Consider the following 22,997-nt stretch of genomic DNA (forward strand, 5'->3'; position numbering starts at 1 on the left):
AGAGCTGAATAGAAAATTTGACTTTCAAACACAACAATCAAGAGAAGCATGAAAAGGTAAACAAGAAAGAGAAATCATAAGGGACTTACCAAAGTTGAACTGTTTTGTTTACATTCCTACATAGAAAGATGATGTGTATGATTCATGAGACCTCAATATCATAGTAGCTGAAAGGAATATGTATGTGTGTATATATATATATATATATATATATATATATATATATATATATATATATATATATATATATATATATATATGTGTGTGTGTGTGTGTGTGTGTGTGTGTGTGTGTGTGTGTGTGTGCAAACATATATATATATATATACACACATATGTGTGTGTCTGTGTGTATATATGTAGGTATATATACACAAAGGGCACAGGGTGAGTTGAATATGAAGGGATGATATCTAAAAAAATAAAATCAATTTAAGGGATAAGAGAAGAATATATTGAGAGAGGGAGAAAGGGAGAGATAGAATGGGGTAAATTATCTCACATAAAAGTGGCAAGAAAAAGTGGTTTTGTAGGAAGGGAAGAGGGGGCAGGTGAGGGAGAATGAGTAAATCTTGCTCTCATTGGATTTGACCTGAGGAGGGAATACCATACATACTCAATTGGGTATCTTACCCCACAGGAAAGAAGGAGGAAGAAGATAAAAAAGGGGGGATGATAGAAGGGAGGGCAGACAGGGGGAAGAAGTAATAAAAAACAAACATTTTTGAAAAGGGACAGGGTCAAGGGAGAAAATTCAATAAAGGGGGATAGGTTAGGAAGGAGCAAAATATAGTTAATCTTTCACAACATGAGTATTGTGGAAGGGTTTTACAGAATGATACGCATGTGGCCTATGTTGAATTGCTTGCCTTCTTAGGGAGGGTGGGTGGGGAGGGAAGAGGGGACAGAATTTGGAACTTAAAGTTTTAAAAACAGACGTTCAAAAACAACAACAACAAAAAAAGTTTTTTCATGCAACTAGGAAATAAGATACACAGGCAATGGGGCATAGAAATTTATCTTGCCCTACAAAAGAAGGGAAAGGGGGATGGGAGGGGAGTGGGGTGACAGATGGGAGGGCTGACTGGGGAATGGGACAACCAGAATATAAACCATCTTAGAGTGGGGGGAGGGTAGAAATGGGGAAAAAATTTGTAATTCAAACTTTTGTGAAAATCAATGCTGAAAACTAAATATATTAAATAATTTTTTTTAAAAAAAGAACAGAGAACCAGGAAAAAAAAATAGACAAAGAAACCAAAAAAATAAATAAATAAAAAAATAAAAAATAAATTAAAAAATTTTTCAAACAAAAAAAAAAAAGAAATCCAGCATGCATTGGCAGGAATATGTACATGTAATGACTTGTTTACAATATGATACCATACTGTTACATGACATAATATTATATCATCAAAATTTCAATGCAGGAAAAACCCTTCAAATTTACAATAAATCATTAAAGATGCATCATTTTTAAAAAATATACATTTCATATTGTTTGAAATGATGCAAACTTCAAAAAATATTAAAGGGTTAAAGAAAGTAGATTTCCAGGTGGGCTCTGAGTAATTTTTTTAAAGGGGATTGTAGGCCAAATAAAGTTGAGGAACCTCTGCTCTAACCCTTATCTTCCTCTGTCTCTCCTTTGCTCTTCTATTATATTTTACCTAATCATATATTTAATTGAGTCTGCCTACCTAAGTGCCCAATCATCATTGAATTGATCAATGAGCATCAATTAAGTACCTACAATGTGCTAGACACTACATGTTCACACACAATCTTCTCCTTTTATAACCCATTCATCTCCTGGTGCCCTCTTCCCACCCCTTGACAAACAGTCAGCTATAATTAGTGTACTCCTTGCTCCAGACTGTGCCTCCCAACCCTTTACTCTACTATCATCACTCAACAGCCTCTTCTGTGTAGGGTGGTACTATCTTATTATCTTTCCCTGTCTCCGTTTTCTACTGATCTGCAGGTCATTATCTCACAGTTTCCAGTGATATCAATACCGGATTCATAGTCTTTCTCTCCACCCCACCCTTTGCCTGCATACTTAATGACCTTCACATATGCTTTAATGACCCTTTTAAAACCCTGGCCTCCCAGTTTATCAACCTTCTCAACTTTTATGACCCCCACCTCTACTTTACCTTAGCCATCTGCAGGGGAGGGACATCTTTTTGCCTCACCTTTACCTAAACATTTTCTATGTTCTAGAGCCTGAACTGTGAAATGGTCAGAAATTACCCCTTTCAATGATTGATTATCAATCTCTGAAGGTAACCAAGTAAAGGCTGGATGATGATTTGCCAGGTACATTTTAGAGAGGATTTTTGGTAAACTATGCATTGGTATAGATGTCTTTTTGACATGTGAGATTCAGTGATTTTGTGATTCTGTTATCCCTGACAACTATTCACCCGGCCATACAAGAATTGGTCTAAGAGAATTGGGAACATTTGACCTGAAGAATAGAAAACTTTGTGACAGGGACAAGGATATAGATATAAGGAATTACTTCCTAACAACTAGATTTGTTGAAAAGCAGAATGCACTGCCTTAGAAAATAATGAGTTGCCCATCAAGGATGATCTCCAAGTGGAGACTTCTTGAGGGTGCCTTAGAGACAATTTCCACTCAGATACAGATTTGACTAAATGACCTCTGGTATCTTTTGACCATTGTAGGTGCTTGATAAATATTTGTTGAATTGAATTAAATTGAATTGAATCCCTTCCAACTCAGAGATTCTTTGACTCTAGTGATTCCAAGTGACTGTGATTTCCTTGTTGTACAATGTCTGACAGTTGTTCACTTTCTTCACTTTTAATGAATATTGCTCTGACTCAAGAAACATTGGCTGGGCTCTGAGGGGGCATTTAGTGTAAACCCTCCTTGAATGAAGCAGGGATCTATCCATTCAAAAACATTCCCAAGAGGCGGCTTGGACTCTTTTTTAGCCACTACTTAAAAGCTTGAATTTTCCCCTCAGCTGGCAGAGGAAATGTTTGTGTGAGTGGATGTCAGAGAAAGAGTATCAGGGACAGTGTCCAAAACAATGCTTTGGGTGCCTGATGCATTCTCTGTCTGAAAGGGAGGGGAGATAGGAGGATGACAGATTCCAAACCTGTATTTGTTTTTTGGAGTCTAGTGAACAGAGCAGTGACCTAAGAATCAGAAAACCTGATTTCCAATCTGAGTTTTGCTGCTAACTCACAATAAGGCCCTAGATGAGTTACTTCTCCTGTCTGGCCTTAGTTTCCTCATGTGTAAAATGGAAATAGGAATAATTTCACGCACAAAAAAAAAATCTCACAGCATGGTTTACTGTAAAGAGCAATATACTAGGAATCAGGAGAGCTGAGTTCTAGTCTTGCTTTTGCTCTAATTAGCCAGGTGACAACATCTAAGGTCCCTTCTAGCCCTAAATGTCTGAACATGGGAAACTCACATAAGTAACATCCCCTTCTAGGCTTCAATTTTCCACATGGTCAACTGAAGGCATTGAACTCAATGGTGTCATTGAGTTCCAGAGGCAGGAACAGATTTGTGGGCAAAACAGATAGAAAGGTGGTTCCATTGGACTCACCCAGAGTTGACCTTATATACCAACAAGGTAGGTAGTCACCAATCTGATGTAAGTGGAGAGGTGCCAATGAAGATTTATAGGCTCATAGCATCATAGATTTAAAGCTGAAAAAGAACATCTAGTTGGACTCCCTTACTTTACAGATTATGAACCTGAGAACCAGAAAGATTAAGTTACTTCTCCAGTGTCACACCATCAATAAGAAACAGAGCAAAGATTTGAACTTACATCCTCTGACTATATTTTTTCCACTGCTCCACTTTGCCCTGCAAAACACACACACACACACACACACACACACACACACACACACACACACACACCAATGTTAGTCATTTCAACATAAGAGATTCCTCCATTGGATTAAGCCTTGTTCTTTCCTTGTGCAAACATTCCTGAAGGGATATAGTCTTCTGGTAAAAGCTTTCTTCTTATAAAGAAGTTTCTAGCACCCCAACTGCTCTGAGAAACTGGGAAAGATGTGGGAAGGGAAAGGGAGTTGGGAGATTGGTAAGAGACATTTTAACTGAATTGGTTTGAAGAGAATTTAGTATGTAACTAATGAGCTATAATTATTTTCCACATTTACATGGTGCTTTATAATTCAAAGCTTCTTTCAAACTGTACACAGTGTATGTTTCTTCACTTGAGTCTTAAAAGAAGTATTATTTTTATTTTCATTAGTAAATGAAGAAACTGAGGGACAGAACCATTAAATAATTTGTTCAAAGTCACTCAGGAAGCAAGTGGCAGAGTCAGGTCTTGAACCCAGATCTCTGAGCCCCACTTCAGTTCTCAAACCAGTACATCAAGGTGATTAGAGACACAAAGACAAATCTCTTTCAGCTCCCGTTTTTCCTAAGGATGAAGTCCTCACTTCATTCCTGTCCTTGCTTTCCCAGAGTTATGGGGGAGGGGAAGGGAAGTGGGGAATGGGAGGAGGGATGTGCAGGGTAACAAATCTTCAAGGCCTGCTTTCTATTTAATCCCTGAATTTCACTTACTAGCAAGTCACAATACCTTTGTGTGTAAAGATGGTTTCTGTCACATACTCCCCTCTTTGCAACATGATGCAGTTAAAAGGGCACTGGACTGGGAATTAGAAAACCTGGGTCCTCTTCCTTGTTCTGTCATGGACTTGCTGTGTGACCCTTAGCAAGTTACTTCCTGTCTCTGGGCTTCAGGCAAACCATAGAGAAAATGAGGAGATTAAATAGGCTGTATGGTTGCTGATTCCTTCCAATTCTAAAATTCTGTTTTAAGTTCTTATCCCCCTCTGACATCCTATGGGGCTCAGTTATGGCTTCAGGAGCTGGAGACTCCACTCTGCCAGCATTTGTGGGCAGATATGGATGAGGACAATGGGGCTCTAGTCATGAACAGGTCCCCAGGAGACAGGCAAATTGTCATCTCCCCCAAACGAGCCTTTAAATGCCACCAGGGTTTAAGAATATTAATAACAATAAAAAAGAATGTAAATGTTTCACACTCCCCCCTCATCACTGCTGAGTTTTCCATTTCATTTGTTTTCACTAGAATGATTTGCTCCATTCATTCTGCATCAGCAATGCTTACAAGAAATATGAGAGGAAATAAATTTACCACAGACATTATACACCATGCTGCAGTAATTACAAATTGCTATCTTGAAAGCTTCCTGAGGTATTTTGAAATATATGAATGCATAATGTTCTGTGTATCAAAAGGGGTGGGGGGAGAAGGGACAAAGAAAATAGAAAAGGAGGAAAGGAGAAAGAGGCAAAGAAAGCAAGATAAATAAAGAAAAGTAGAAGGGAAACAGAAAAGAAGGTATAAAAGGAAGGAATGGAAAATGAGGGAAGAAAGGAAAGGGAATTAAGGTGAAGGGGAAGATAGGAAGAGAGGGAAAGAGCAAGGGAGAGAGGGAAGGAGGAAAAAGGAAGGAAGGGAAGGAGAGAGGAGGGAAGAGAATGAGGGATAAAGAGAAAGAGAGATGGAAGGAAGGGAAAGAGGGACAGAGGGAGGGAGGAAGGAATAATCATGAAGAAATTAAATTTGCTTTAAATACCAGGCTAAAAAGTATTGCTCTAAAATAGTTAATGGCTCCCTGTTGGCTCTAGGGAGAAAAAAAAACTTTTTTTATTTTTTAGATGTACAGTCATGTAAAGCATATTTCCATATTAGTCATGTTGTGAAAATGGAAATAGACTAAAAGAAAAAAGAGAAAAATAAAGTTTAGAAAAAAGCATTCTTTGATCTGCATTCATACTCTATCAGTTCTTTCTCTTGAAGTAGATAGCATTTTCCAGCACAAGTCCTTCAGAAATGTCTTGGATCATTGCATTACTAGGAATAGCTGAGTCATTCACAGTTTAATCATCATTACAATGTTGCTGTTACTGGGTACAATGTTCTCCTGGCTCTGCTCACTTCACTTTATATCAGTTCATGTAAGTCTTTCCAGGTTTTTCCAAAACCATCCTACTCATCATTTCTTATACCACAATGGTATTCTCTCACAATTGTATACTGCATCTTGTTCAACCATTCCCCAATTCATGGGCATCAACTCAATTTTCAGTTCTTTGCCACCACAAAAAGAGCTACTATAAATATTTTTGTACCTATAAGTTCTTTTCCTTTTTTTCTTATTTCCTTGGGATACAGACCTGGTAGTGGTATTGCTGGGTCAAAGGGTATTCACAGTTTTATCATCCTTTGGGAATAGTTCCAAATCACTGATGGTTGGATAAGTTTACAACTCCAAAGCATCAGTGTCCTGATTTTTCAACATCCCCTCAAACATTTGTCATTTTCCTTTTCTGTCACATTAGCCAATCTGATAGGTGTAAGGAAGTACCTCAGAGTTGTTTTAACTTGCATTTCTCCAATTAACAGTGATTTAGAACATTTTTTCATGTGATTATAGATAGCTTTTATCTCTTTATCTGAAAATTGCCTGTCCATATACTTTGACCATTTATCAATTGTGGAATAACTTGTATTCTTATAAATTTGACTCAGTGGTCAATATAGTTCAGAAATGAGGCCTTTGTCAGAGAAACTTGCTCCTGTTTTCTGCTTTCCTTCTAATATTGGCTGCATTGGTTTTGTTTGTGCAAAACTTTTTTTTTAATTTCATGTAATCAAAATTGTCTATTTTACATCCCATATTGCTCTCTATCTCTTCTTTGGTCATAAATTCTTCCCTTATCTATTGACTTGATAGGCAAATTATTCCTTCCATGCTCCCCTAATTTGTCTATGGTGTCACCTTTTATAGGCAGCTAGGTGGCACAATGGATAGAGTGCTGGGCCTGGGCTCTAGTCATGAACAGGTCCCCAGGAAACAGGCAAATTGTAGTCTCCTCCAAACTCACTCAGGGAGACTCATCTTCCTGAATTCAAATCTGGCCTCAGACACTCACCAGCTATGTGACCCTGGGCAAGTCACTTAACCCTGTTTGCCTCAGTTTTCTCCCCAGTAAAATGAGCTGCAGAAAGAAATGGCAAGGCATTCCAGTATCTTTGACAAGGAAATCCCAAATGGGGTTACAAAAAGCTGGACTCAACTGAAGCAACTCAACAACACAACAAATCACCCTTTATGTTTAAATCATGTACCCATTTTTTACTTTATCTTAGTGTATGGTGTGAAATATTGGTCTAGATCTAATTTCTGCCAATTGTTTTCTGGTTTTCCCATCAGTTTTTGTTAAATAGGGAGTTCTTGTCTCAAAAGCTTGAATCTTTGTGTTTATCAAATGCTAAATTATTATGGTCACTTCCTACTATGTATTGTGTACCTAATCTACTCCACTGATCTACCACTCTATTTTTTGCCAGTACCAGATTATTTTGCTAATTGCCCCCTTTATAATGCAGTTTGAGATCTGATATACCAGGCCACCTTTCTTCACTTTTTGTCATTGATTCCCTTTATATTCTTGACCTTTTATTCTTCCAGAAGAAATGTGTTATTTTTTCTCTAGTTCTATAAAATATTTTTGGTAGTTTGATTGGTATGATCCTGAACAGGTAAATTAATTAGGTAGAATGATCATTTTCATTATATTAACTTAGCCCACCCATGAGTAAACAATATTTTTCCAGTTGTCTAGATCTGATTTTATTTGTGTGAAAAGTGTTTTGTAATTGTGTTCATGTAGTTCCTGAGTTTGGGGTTTGTCTTGTAAGGTAGACACCCAAGTATTTTATATTGCCTACAGTTATTTTAAATGGAATTTCTCTTTCTATGTCTTGCTGCTGGGTTTCATTGGTAATATACAGAAATGCTCATGATTTGTGTGTGTTTACTTCATATCCTAAAACTTTGCTGAAGTTGTTAATTGTTTCAACTAGCTTTTTAGTTGATTCTTTAGGATTCTCCAAGTATATCATCATATCATCTGAAAAGAGCAATAGTTTTGTTTCCTCATTTCTTATTCTAATTCCTTCAATTTCTTTTTCTTCTCCTATTGCTATAGTCATCACCCCTGAGCTTACTGCAAAGGTTTCTAATCCCCATTACAGACGATGTTTGCTGATCATTTTAGATAAATACTACTTATCATTTTAAGGAAAGCTACATTTATTCCTATGTTTTCTAATGTTTTTAACAGGAATGAGTGTTGTAAAAAATATAAAATTTTAGCCTGTTATTTAAAGCACAACTTAACCTTTCATAATATCCACTTCATACACTCTTTGTTCTAGTCAGTCTCAAATATGAGTTCTATCCTGAACTCTGCACTTCCTCTCCCATTTCTCATCTCTGTTTCTTCAAATAGGCCTATAATGCACATCCACCACAGCATCTTCACCTGTCAAAATCCTTGACTGCTTTCCAGGCTCTGCTCCTTTGCCATCTCTTACAGGAAGCCTTTGCTGATGCCTGTTTTTGGTGCTCCCTCCCCCTTCAAATTATTTCGTATTTGCTTATTCTCATATTTGTTGCATTATCCCAGTAGAATGTATACCTCTTGAAGACAGACTGCCTCATTTTTGTCTTCCTATCTCCAGTAACAAAGAAGGCATTTTCCCATAGTAGATGCTTAATGAGTATTTGCTGATGGATAGATTGACTCAGGAGGAGAAAGAAAAAAAAAGAAAAGAATGAAGGAGAGATATAGGAAGAGAAAAAAAGAGGTTAAGAAGAAGGAAGACAAGAACAGGGCAGAGATTATTTCTTTTTTTAACCTTTGTATCATTAATTTCTAACATAGTAAATGCCACATAGAAGGTGAATAATAAAATGCTTCCTGAATTAGTGAAGGACAGATGAAAGAGAGGGAGAGAAGGGAGATTTTCCAACATAAAAAGGCCAGGTCTGAATGCAATTAGAACTGTTGGATTTTTTAGGAATCTCTTCAGGGCCATTTATAGGAAATGAGTATTAGTGGAACCCCAGAAATATTAATGGGGTTCATGAAAATATAAGCAATAGCAGGATGGCAGATTTCCAGCTGGGACTTCGGAATATCAAAGTCCCTCCATGTGGTCCATGTGGTTAGGCAATGAATCTCAGACTCTTTCCACAACCTTCCACAACCTGTTATCCATAGCAGAGGTAGAGAAATGAGACCCATTGCCTTACCGAGTGAATTTCTAGGATTTCAGGCAAATCAAAGCTTTTATGCTCCAGAATTTTCAGTACTTTTGGTGTGTATGTGTGCTATGGTATATGTATATATGTTACAGTATGTGTGTGTGTGTGTGTGTGTGTGTGTGTGTGTGTGTGTGTGTAAATGCCCAGGATAAACTTAAGAATAAGAGGTAAGAATAAACAAAAAGGATTAGTTGGGGAGGTTTGGCTTGTTTTGGTTTTAGGATGTTAGAAAGGAAAAAGTTTAGAAAGGGTTAAGGTTTTTGTTGTAGCAATGAAAAAATAACAATAGATAAGAAGTTATACCTAAGCTTGCCCAGTTTGAGAAATGTGTAGGCCTCCTTTTCAGCATACCCGGTTTTCCTAACATGGATCCTGCTGCTGTCCCCTATCACATGGGTGGAGATTCTTGGATTGTTTGCCTATATCTTTAAAACTGGTGAGACAAAAGGGTCTCTTTTCCACCACTCTCCTCTGCTGTGTTCTTTGTGGCAACACTTATCTGCCACATCCAGAAGGTGAAAATCCCAATTCACCCAAAGCATGGGTGCCATGAACTGATGGGGGAAAAGGGAAAGACTTTCTTTTCCTTGTTGTCTCTCCTTTACCTGGGCTCCAGAAAATGGGTCTGGGAGGTGTTTGTTTCTGTTCTCTGCTGTTTGTGCTCCTCTGGTTCAGGTGTTGGGAGAGGTCTTTAAAGTATGAGGAGTTTGAGTCATGGCACTATAGCCATCCAAGCCGACATTTATCTGCATTCTCTTTGGGTCTGACCATTCCAGCTACAGCTACTGAATCCACCTAACTGTATTATTGTCTAGCCAACATTATTCTATGTAGTCCACAAAGATAGCATAATATATTATGTTAAATATTGTGTTGAAATTCATCTCTACAATGTTTCACCATTTAGCAGAACAGCACATAACAGGCATTTAGAAAGTTGGTAATAGGATGCAATCTAAAAACGGAATAAGTGACCTGGGACAGCCAGCAGTCCTCCATTGTGCTAGGTAAGACATCTAGGTAAACAGTCCCATTGAAGAGGAGGGAGGAAGGGAGGGACCAGACAACCAATGGCAAGATAGGGTACCAGCGAGGGAGGCATCATGATGGACCTGAAAAAGTAATGTGTTTTGGAATCAGAAGAAAAATTACTGTATTTGGTGTGGATTTATTGATCCGATTCCTGACTAGCTATTAAAGTTCTATATAATGATGAATTTTTCTTATTGTTGTTGGCTGTGTGACATTGGAAAAATTTACTTAGCCTCTTTGGTTCTCTATTTCCTCATTGGCAAAATGAAGTGGTCAGACTAGGTGATGGCCAAGTCCCTTCCAGGTTCAATTTGTCAGTAACAAAGAGGGTAGCAATAAATCAATCAAAACAGAGTCTGAAAGAGAGGGAAGCAAAAGTTCAGTGTCCTAGCCACGAACAGGAGAGCAAAACAAACATAAGATTGAGGAGTGGAAATAAAAAATCAGAATAATGGATCAAAGTTCCACTTTGAGTTAAGAAGACCTGGATTCAAATCCCACCTGAAAGACTCAAGTCGCTTTAATCTTTCTGTGCCACAGTTTCCTCATCTGGGGGATAAACTCCATGATTTTTTTTGAATAATATTTTATTTTTTCTTCAATTACATGTAAAAACAATTTTAACATTTTTTTTGAAGTTTTGAGTTCTAAATTCTATCTCTCCCTCCCTCCACTCTCCCCTCCCTTAGATGATAAACAATGTGTTCTAGGTTATACATGTGCAATCATACAAAACATTTCCATGTTAGTCATTTTGTTCAAGAAGACAGAGAGAGAGAGAGAGAGAGAGAGAGAGAGAGAGAGAGAGAGAGAGAGAGAGAAATACTATGCTTCAGTCTATATTCAAAAAATACACACAATGTGTTGTGGTTTTGCTCACTTCATTTTGTATCAGTTTATGTAAATCTTTCCATGTTTTTTTTCTGAAATCACACTGCTTATCATTTATTATAGCACAATATTCCATTATAATCATATACCACAATTTGTTCAGCCATTCCCCAATTCATGAGTATCTCCTCAATTTCCAATTCTTTGCCACCACAAAAAGAGCACTACATATATTTTTGTATATGTAGACCCTTTTTCCCTTTTTAAGATCTCTTTAGGGTACAAACCTAGTAGTGGTATCGTTGGATGCATGCACAATTTTATAGCTCTTTGGTCATCCAAATTGCTCCCTAGAATAGCTGGATCAGTTTACAACTCCACCAACAATGCATTAAGGTCATTTTCCCACATCCCCTCCAACATTTGACATTTTCCTTTTTTGTCATGTTAGCCAATCTGATAGGTATGCAGTGGTGCTTCAGAGACTCCATGACTTCTAAGTCACTTCCAACTCTAAATCTCTGATCCTAAGAAACAAGACAAGCGTTTGAAACTATAAAAGTTGCAAAGAATTCATTTCTATGAGGTAGGAACCACAGGTAACATTATTCTGATTTTATAATCAAGAACAATGATGCATGGAAATATTAAGGCAATTGTTCCAAGATACAGAAAGGGGAAGGATCAGGATTTGAACTGAGGTCCCCTAATTCCCGATACAGTGCTCCTTCATCCCTGCTACCTCTTAGGGGAAGTCAGTGCAACAAAGCCCTGCTGAGTGGTGCCTGTCACCTATTGGTGATGGACCTGAGATGCACAGTAGCTGGGCTATGGTAGTAATGATCTGACCCAAGCAGATTTGATGAAGCAGCCTTAGACGTCTCCTCCAAAAGGTTTCTTAATTCTTTGGGGGTGGATTTATGACCCCAAATATACTCTCTCACTATTTGGAAAACATGGATTTATATCATCCTGAAGCATATTATATAAACTGAAATTTAATTTAGATCTTAGAATCCTGCCTATTTTTCATTCTTATTATAGTATTCAATAACATTAGCATATTTTTTCACATAAGGCTTGTCTTGGAGAAGGATGCATGGAAAATGGCCAAAGGGATTAATAATTGTGCATTACAGTGCACGGTGTAGTCAACGATTCAAAACAAGGTTTATTACATTTTTAACTACATATTTTAGCCCATTAACAATAATGACTTACATTTATAGAAGGGACCAAGTCTACAGTGACGAAAATAAGCAAGGGGAGAATAATTATCTAGTGAAGTAAGGCAGTAGAGATAACCAGTCAGGGCTAAGGGATTGACAGAATCACATAATCTCAGAATTTAGTAAGCATCTAAAAGCATCTCTGGGGGAGTTAGGATGAACAGCGAATAGAGTACCGGGCATAGAGTTAGGAAGACCTGAGTTCATATTTGGCCTCAGACACTAGCTGTGTGATTACGGGCAAGTCACTTAACCCTGTTTGCCTGAACTTCCTCATCTGAAAAGTGAGTTGGAGAAGGAGATGACAAACCACTCCAGTATCTTTACCAAGAAAATGGTGTCATGAAGAGTCAGACATGACTGAAATGACTGAACAACCGCAAAAAAAGTTGGAGTGCCAAAATAGTGCAGTGGGTAGTGGCGGATGTAAAATCACGAGGACTTGGGTTCAGCTCCCACCTCTGACAATGACTAGCTGTGGGCTGTGGGCAAGTCACGCTATCCTATCTGTTCCTCAATGTCCGCATCTCTAACATGGGAATAAAAATAGCTGTAGAACTTACCTCATGGTTTTGTTGTGAAGCCCATATGAATGTTAGTTCATGCCACTGCTCAAAGGTCATGCTAAAGTGCTTTGCAAATTTCAAAGCATTGTATCATTTATTATGTCCAACCCACACCTGAACAGGTAGGTATCTCCTCTATGAAATTCCTAAGTACCTTTGCTGGAGGCCTTCTACATATGGAGGAAACTCATGAGGTACCAAAACAGCCCACTGCACTTTGGGAAACTCTAAATATTAAGAAAGTTTTTGTTATTTAACATCTCTAAGATTTAATTTCTTTATCTGTAAGATAGGAAGAACAGTACTTATAGTATCTATCTCACATGGCTGTGGTAAGGCTTCAATAGGATAATATATGTTAAAGACTTTGAAAATGCCAGTTATTGTGATAGTTTTTCCTTGGCAGCATGGTGCAGAGCAGAGGTGTCCAACTTGGGCCTGCAGTCTGCAAAACTTGGAGAGAGGGTTAAAACTAAGTTAAAGTGTCATTGGGAAATGCTTAACCAAATACATTTTTTTAAAAATACAATGCACCATAAATAATGCTGATTTTTGGTTTTCTAAATCAAGATGGGGACTTTTCTATTTGAGTTTTACACCAATAGAGAGAGAAACAAGCCAGATCCAGTGCTGTGTTTAACTGGCTCTCAAAAAAAGGTAGGTGAAACCATACTTTCAAATTTGATCTTCAATGTTAACATTTTCTCCACTACTTTCTTAACTCTAGATAATCAAAGAAACAATAAATCAAGCCCTGATTTGTAGCTTCAATTAACAATTGGTTCTCATAATTTGGAACTACACCCAAAAGGTTTATAAAACTGTGCATACCTTTTGTCTCAGCAATACCACTACTAGGTCTGTATCCCAAAGAGATCAGAGAAAAGGGAAAAGGAGCTATTTGTACAAAAATATTTGTAGTAGCTCTTTTTGTAGTGGCAATGTATTGAAAATTGAGAGAATGCTCCTCAATTGGGGAATTGCTGAACAAGTTACGGTATATCATTGTGATGGAATTTTATTGTGCTACAAGAAATGATGAGGAGAATAGTTTCAGAAAAACCTGGGAAGAATTATATGAACTGATGCAAAAGAAATGAGAAGAACCAGGACAATGTTGTACGTAGTAATAGCAATATTATAAGGATGATCAACTGTAAAAGACTTAGCTACTCTGATCAAGAAAATCATCCAAAACAATACTAAAGGGCCTATGATGAAAAATGCTATACACTGCCAGAGAGAGAACCATTGAACTCTGTGTTGTTTTTTTTTTTAATTTTTAAATTTATTTTGTTAAATATTTCACAATTACATGTAAAACAAAATTCAACATTCATTCTTTTAAAATGTAGTTCTAAATTCTCTCACTCCCACCTCTGCTTCACCCATTGAGAGGGCAAGCAATATGATATCGATTATACATGAAAACATATTTCCATGTCAGCAAAGAAAACACGCATAAGAAACAAGAAAACTAAATCAAATTCTAAAAGTATGCTCCAATCTGCACTCAAAGTTCATCACTTCTCTCTCTGGAGGTAGATAGCATTTTTCATCGTGGGTCCTTTGGAAGTATCTGGGATCATTGTCTTAATCAGAGTAGCTAAGTCTTTCATATCTGATCAACCTTACAAACATTGCTGTTACCATAAGCAATGTTCTCTTAGTTCTCTTTACTTCAATTTGCATCAGTTCATATAAGTCTTCCTAGGTTTTTCTGAAACCATCCTGCTCTTCATTTCTTATAGCACATAGTGTTCCATCACAATCGTGTACCTCAACTTGTTTAGCTATTCCCAAATTGGTGGCCATCCCCTCAATTTCCAATTCTTTGCCAACACAATAAGAGCTGCTATAAACATTTTTGTACCTATAGGTCCTTTTCCCTTTTCTTTGATCTCTTTGGGATATAGACCTAGTGGTGGTATTGAAAGGTTAAAGGGTATGCACAATATTGTAGTCCTTTGGCTGTAGTTCCAAATTCTTCTCTAAGTACAGATTGAAATAAACTTTTTTCATTTTATTTTTCTTGCTTTTGTTGTTGTTTTTGCAATATGGTTAATATGGAAATATGTTTTTCATGACCTCACGTGTATAATTAATATTGTATTGCTTGGTTCTCAATGGGAAGAGAAGGGAGAGAGAATTTGAAACAAAAAAAATTAAATGAATATTAAAAATAAAAATAATATAATTAGGGAAAAAGCAAAAATTAAAAAGAAAAAGACAATTGGCTCTCAATTAAGCTGGCTACAACACAGCCCTGGCTGGATCTGAGGCAAAGAAGTTGAACTTGGATCTCACCTCTTCTTTTTATTGTCTGAGTAACCTTAGGAAAAGCATTTAAATTCTCTGGACTCAAAATACTCATCAGTAATATGAGGAGATTGGACTAGATGACTAAGGTCTCTTCCAACTCTATCTCTAATGGCTTTGGGAAGGATATAATGGAGATATGAGAGACAGAAGGAAGAAATACCAGATTAGTCCAAGCAAGAGTTAACATGGGACTAAATTAGGGTAGTGGCAATGTGAATGTGGATATAAACAATGTTTTAGAAGTAGAATGAGTAAGATTTTACAACTGATTCCCTATGGTGAATGAGAAGAAGAGGTCAAAAATTACTAGGCTTTTAGCCTGGGTGACTGAGAGTATGATGGTACCATAAAAAAATGATAGGGGAGGTAGGAGGAGGGCCAACTTTAAGAGAAGATGATGGGTTTATCATTGGACATGTTGTGTTTGAGGTGCCTGGTCAGTAAGCAGGCAAGTTCAACAAGGGAAAGTGTATAAATAAGGAATTAAAGAGGATTCTCAACAGCTTTGAGAGAGAAGCATTCTTAAGGGGCAGGAGAAGAATGATCAACTAGTAAAGGAGAGAAAGGAGCCAACAGACAAAGGAGATCCAGGAAAGCACAGTCTCATTAAATCACAGGGAGGAAAGGGGTTAATTGTTTTGAATGATACAGAATGACCAAGGAAGATGAGAACTGAAATCATCGATGGCCTGGAGAAAGCACTCTCAATAGAGTGGGTATGTGAGAAGCCAGGTTACAAGCCAGGTCATAAGAACTAGGTCATTGGTAAGGAAGTAAAGGTGGCATGTATTCTCATTTTAAGAGCATATCAGTAAAAAGGATAAAAGATACAAAGCAATAGCTTTAGAGGATGTCAGGGTCAAGTAAAGATATTTAAATATGGATTAGAAGTAAGAATACTGGAAGGAGAGGATTTGGTAGCAGATAGAGGGGATTGGAGAGATACAGTGATAGAAAATGATTCATTGGACAAATTTCTAAAAGACTGGAGATAATGGGGTAAGTACAAAGGGTAGGCTTTTGTAATGGCAAACAAAGTGGGACTTTTTGCTGTTTTTTCTTTTGGAATGCTTCTCAGCGCTAAGGCAATCAAGTGCCTTTGATTGAGGCTTATCTTTGTTCTAGTCAAGAGACTTTGATTGAATCAAGAGGCTTTGATGACCTACTTAAGTCACAAGAAAGCCTAAGTCACATGAATTTGAGTCACACAGTTGTGATGCTGAAGAAGTGTATATATACTCTGAGGTTAGCATTTTGCTTTGGGAGGGCTCACTCTTTGGAAGAGCATTCCTGTGATTTTGCCAGATGAGACTCTGGGTAGCCATTAAGGAACCCCCCGGCTTTGAAAACCCAGATGTTGGTGCTTCTCTCTCTGGTAACTATGTATGTATTGCTATAGACAGAAAGAAGCCCTGTCTGCTAGTTTATGTTATTTGCTCTGTTTATATAATTTCTGCTTGTAATTTCTGTTTGTGTTTTCTCTGAAGTTCAGCTGACTTTTTCCCCTGAACTAAGTGAATGATACAAGTATGCTTAATTAAAGTGAGATTGTAAACCCCTTAAAGTTGCTTTCCTTAGAAAAGCAGATCAAAGAACCTGTGCTAGCAACCCTCCTCTGTGCTGGTGTTGTTGGTCTTACACCTCCACAGCAGGGACTAACAGCATTGGTGTTATACCTTTATGAGGATAGAGATCGGTTGATTGTTTAAGACTAGAGGGGGAAGAAAGGAAGGTGGGCAAATAAGTAAAGAGTTTTTAAAATGAAAAAGAATGGAGTTGGAAGAACTTAGGAGGGATAGCCTCAAATTTAATAAAAGCCATAGTCACCTGTTGAAAGTGATGGGGTTTTAAGCTGGAGTTGGTTTGGAATAACCACTTTGGTCAATCTGACAAGAAGACCATCAAAAATGAATAAAGGAATTGTCATTCAGTAGTGAAGGCCCAGTTGAAGTTAGACATAAGCTGTTATCCCCTTAAGATCAGTAGGGAGAGTATATTCTCCACAACAGGGTTACCTCTAAGACCTTCAAAAAGTTTGAGTGTAACCATGTGGTAATGATTCTTCTCTAGGGACCTGAACCTGTCAGTGTTTAGGCAGCTTCGTTTGAGTGAGTCAGCCCAGAGAGAGAGAATCTGTCCATCTGGTCCATATGAGAGATGTGAGGTACTACCCTTTGAGTAGCCACTTCACACACTCATTGCACAAATAACATCTATTTATAGCAGACCAAGTCAATTCACTTTGTATGACTTTGCCCAGCAGTGTTTAGCTCGGGTAGGGTTAGAGAAGGCAGATGTTAGGGCTGACTCATTTATAGGGCAATAAAAGAAGAACAAGGAGGCAAGGTCTTCAAGAATAAATATCAGTGTCTCATTGAACTGGGTAACTATAGAGTGGAAAATTATGAGGAGGAAGATAACTGCGAGAACAGAAAGTTCTGGACAAAGGACACAATGAGAACACGGAGGTTGAATAGAAATGAAGACGTAGGAGAACTGGGATGACAAGATGGTGGTCCGAGGAGAGAATTTCAGAATTTTAGAGCTCAGAAATCAACAAGATATGGATGATGGTGAAGTCTGAGGCATAGGTGGCTGAGGCAATATTGGAGATGGGAATCATAAGAGCTGCAGTGATAAAGTGGGAGACTTGAATTTTGGAAGGATCAACAATGGCCAAATGAAGCCATCAGTGATTAAACAGAATGGGTTTGTGAGTCAGGACAGTAGCACCTGAGGAATGAGGGAAAGGAACCTAGAGGCCAATAGTTTTCAGAGACAAGGATCTTGTCAGGATGATGAAAATCAAATGATACGAAGGAGAACTAGTCGCTCAATGAGCATGGTAGAAGAAGGATCTAGATGTAACAGTAGAGAGCAAGGAAGATTCCAGTGCTTCCCCTAACTCTGTAAATAGGGGAGCAGGATTATGGAGGATAGCGAGTTCCATAGGGTCCTTAAGAGAAAACTGGGTCACAAATATTGCCAGAAAGTGAAATGTTTATGAAAGGAAAAGATTGAGGTGGCAGGAATTTGTTCTGTTAAATTGCTATTTTTAATCTCTTAAATATATATGTATATATATACACATATATATAATACATACACAGATATATGTATGTGTATACACATATATACACAGTCATATATGTATACATGTGTGCATGTGTATATATGTTTGTGTATATGCATGTGTGTATGTGTGTGTGTGTATCTCCTTGTTTAAGGGATGGCTTTCTGGTTAGGGAAGGAAAATATGAATATATTTGGAAATGAAGGTGATATAAAATAAAATATATCCTTAAAGTAAGATTGTTTTTACAAATGAATCAAGCAGTAGGCCTAATGAACATCAAGTCTGCTCAAGACAAAATCATAATGTTTTGCCTCTCCCTTGAAGACCCTCTTTGTGTTTGGTATTTCCAGGTATGTTATAGTCTTCAAGAAAAAAACTTGTGATAATTCCAAGAGGTCAGTGCCACAGATATTTCTCCTTCCTAAAGGTTCTAAACCCCGGGGATCTGACGATATTAAATCCTGGATCTCTAAGCAAAAATGTATAGAAAGGGACAGACCTCTCCCCACCAAACTGACAACCACACATTTTCTTTGTGAACCTCTTGGCAAAATGAAGGCTATTGGAGATGTATGTATGTATGTGTGTGTATGTATGTAAATATATACATGTATGTGTGTGTATGTCCTATATCGCTATTGCATGTGCTTCATAATAAGAATCTGGTCTCCAGGAAACACAGATATGGAATGTAGAAGAAGGGTTAGACGTTTTCTCCTTGGCCCTGGAGAAGAGGTCTAAAAACAAGACTTAGAAGTTGCAGAGGCTAAGCTCTTGGTTCAATGTAAGGAAATGCCTCTCCAAAAGTTAGAGCCCTCCAGAAGTGTAATGGGCTGGTACATGGGTGTACCATCCCACGGGAAGTAGTGGGATCTTTGTCATTGGAGATCTTTAAGCATATTACTCGTCTAGGAATCTCACACAAGAGAGAAAAGAGGACTCTTGTCTGTCTCACTACAAGGCTTTGTGCAGGGATGCTAGAGAGCCTCCCAGTTTATGTCAGGGAACTAAGTTAACATAGAATCCGAGGTGAGGAAATGACCACCAGCAACAGATGGATGCCTTTTGCTGGTTCAGTAATCCCTGCCTTGAAGCTCATGGGCAGGTGTTGCCTTTTAGGTAATGACTGGTAATCAGAGGTAGTTTATCTCCTGGGCACTTATATAGATCAGCTTCAGCCAAGGAAGTGTTCTCTACTCTCTTAGCAACCAGGTGAGTCCTGGAGTGGGAAAACACTTAATTGAGCTGCCTACACAGTCTGCCGGAAGCAATGATACCTAAAGTGCAAAGCTGGTTTGTCCAGTGCATCCATTCTTAATCCTGGCAAGAATGACCCCTGACCTTCAGTATTTTCTAACCACCTTCAGAACTTTCTCTTTTGCCCAATGAGTCAACATATCCCTTCCTTCTCCTCAGTCATAGCTAAAAACAAACAAACAAACGAAAACAGGAAGTTCTAGCCAGGAAATGTCCTCCTGACCAAATATATCTCCTTATCTTCCTTCCAATAGAAAACTGCCTGTTGTTCTTTGGGTATTCACTCATTTGGGTTAAGGCATTGAAGTCTCCTGCTCCCAAGCAAGCTTCTCTGGATTTGTTTACAAATTCATTGAATCCAATCCAACAAACGTTAATTACCTCCTACATGCCAAACACTAAAGATGTAAAGATAAGATAGAAGGCAGTCTCAGTTCTCTAGGAATTTCCTGTTTAATGAGGGGTAGAATACACAAATTGCAGGATGCTAGAGAGTCAGATAAGTTCCAAGGAAAGGTCAACAAGGAGACTATTGAAATGAGAATAAAAAAGGGGGGATGATAGAAGGGAGGGAAGACAGGGGTGGAGATAATCAAAAACAAACACTTTCGAAAGGGGACAGGGTCAAGGGAGAAAATTCAATAAAGGGGGATAGGTTAGGAAGGAGCAAAATATAGTGAGTCTTTCACAACATGAGTATTGTGGAAGGGTTATATATACATAATGATATGTATGTGGCCTATGTTGAATTGCTTGACTTCTTAGGGAGGGTGGGTGGGAAGGGAAGAGGGGAGAGAATTTGGAACTTAAGTTTTAAAAATAGATGTTCAAAAAAAAAAGTTTTTGCATGCAACTAGAAAATAAGATACACAGGCAATGGGGCGTAGAAATTTATCTTGCCCTACAAGAAAGGAAGGGAAAAGGGGATGGGAGGGGAGTGGGGTGACAGAAGGGAGGGCTGACTGGGGAACAGGGCAACCAGAATATACACTATCTTGGAGTGGGGGGAGAGGGTAGAAATGGGGAGAAAATTTGTAATTCGAACTCTTGTGAAAATCAATGCTGAAAACTAAATATATTAAATAAAAAAAAAGTCAAAAAAATAAAAAATAAAAGAACAAAAAAAAAAAAAGAAATGAGAGAGATTACTTTCACCTAGGGTGGGAGAATGTCAGAGAGGAAGATGCTTCTGAGTTTACACAGAGGTTAGGCAACATTTCAGGTCTAAGGATCAGTATGAGCAAAGGCATGTAGGGAGGAAAGGGCAGGATGAGAAGGGGGGTTAATGAGTAACTCAGTTTCCATAGGATATATAATATCTGAAAAAAGGTCTTTGGGATAGGACTAAAGGTGTAGATTGAAACCCATTGTGCGTTTCACAAATGTCAGAATAGAGAGCTTACACATTGATGGTATTAAAAGTTGCCTAACACTACTAATTCGATTCCCTTAGAGCAGTTGTTCTCAAACTTTGTGATCTCAAGACTCCTTTATGCTCAAAAATTATTGAGGACCCCAAAGTGGTTTTGTATATATGGGTGTTATCTATCAATATTTGCCATATTATAAATTAAAACAGATGAATTTTAGTTATTTATTATATTAGATATAAAAATATTCTCCTCATAGATTAATACAAATAACATTTCAAGAAAAATAATTATATTTTCCAAAACAAAAAATATTAAGAAGAATAGCATTGTTTTTGCATATTTTTGCAAATTTCTTCACTATCTGACTTAATGAAAGACAGCTGTTACAATATGTTGTTTTGATTAAAGAAACTACGGTCTCATACAGATATGTAATTAGGAGAGGGAGGCATATTTTAATAGGCAAATAAGGTCTTAGTATCATTATAAAAAATAGTTTTGACCTCACTGGCTGCTAAAAAGAACTCCAGAATCCCCAGAGGTCCCCAGAGGGCACTTCTATTATTGTTGTTTAAGAAAGTAAAGCCCAAATAAATGATTCCCAGTACAAGCATCTTTTGATATGGTGAGAGTAATGTCTAGTGTACCCAAAACCAAATCCTGCCAGTTACCTGGGGGAAAATGTAATCCTTTCCTAGGGAAAGGAAGGTAAAGCCTAAATCCAGAAAAGAGCTGGTTCAGTCTGAAAGTCAGGCTTGATTAGTTACCAGGATACATGAAGAGGCACCAAGGTCTGAGGATCTCATAGAAGCAAGGGATCTGATGGCTTATCAGAGACTAAAAACCAAATGAATCTACTAAGAGATTAGGTAGCAAAAAAAAAAAAAAAAAACAGGGATTTGACACTTTGTCCAATTCAAAGTGCTTCTCAGAAGTTTTTCTTTTTTTGCAGATTTGTATACCCCACCTCCAGCTGTTACTGCCCTGAAGCACCCCCCAAACCCCCCCCAACACACACACACATGCCTCCTGCTAATTCAAATAATTCATGCTGAGTCTACAGTCTGTAAATATAAGTTCTTACGCATAGACTACTTTCTGCAGAGAAGTAATAGAAGTAGGTTAGAAGTTAGAGTGAGGGGCCCAAGTCAAGTCAAGCAAACAGGCATTTATTAAGCACCTATGTACCAAGCACTATCTTAAATGCTGGGGATGAAAAAATAAAAATTCCTGCCCTCAGAGCACTTAGTCCATTGGGACAGACAACATGAAAACAAATATATAAGTGCATAATCTATGCAGTGTCAATGAAAGGTAATCTCAGAAAAAAGGCACTAGAAAAGGAATGGAAAAGGAGTGGTTTGTTAGCTGAGACTTGTAGGAAGCCATAGAGGCCAGGAGGCAGACGCAAAGGGGATCAACATTCCGGGTGCAAGGGGAATTAGCAAAAAAGGGAAGAAGTCATGAGAAAGTATGTTGTGAGAAGGAAAGAAATCACTGAGTCAGAGTTTGAGGAGGGGAGGATGAAGCAAAGTGCAAAAAGATTGGAAAAGTAGGAAAGGGTTAGATTTCTAAGGGCTTTAATAGTCAAACAGAAAATTTTGTATTTGATGCTGGAGGAAATAGGGAGCCTTTTGAGTTTTTTGAGTGTGACATAAATTATGAACTCATTAGAAGTTAAAGATTGTCTTTGCTTTTTTGTCTGTTTGTATCCCCCAAGCTTAACACAGCACTTGGTACATAGTAGGCATTCAATAAATGTTTAGTGCCTGACTGACCTAGTCTTGTGGAGGTTTAGGGGTACTGGGACCCTGAAAGAGCAACACGCGAGTTCTGCCTTGAATAAATTTGGCCCAAGCCTTCTTTCAGCCAAAGACAATATTTATTAGAACACCTGTCAGGGTGAGTGGGATTCTAAAAATCTGCCGTATTGGCCAGACTCTTAAGGAATCTGAGCTTTTGTGACTCTTGTATTGACAAGTGGGCCAGATTGAATCTGAGCACCTTAATGGAGGCAAGATGGATCTTATATACAGAAAGACTGTGGGAACAGAGAAGGGGTTTAGAAGGAATTAAGGGAGTGGTGGTCTAGGGTGGGGCCAGGTGCAGACAATGAAAGGGTAATTA

Source organism: Trichosurus vulpecula, chromosome 1, assembly GCF_011100635.1.
Source record: "Trichosurus vulpecula isolate mTriVul1 chromosome 1, mTriVul1.pri, whole genome shotgun sequence".
Lineage (NCBI taxonomy): Eukaryota > Metazoa > Chordata > Mammalia > Diprotodontia > Phalangeridae > Trichosurus > Trichosurus vulpecula.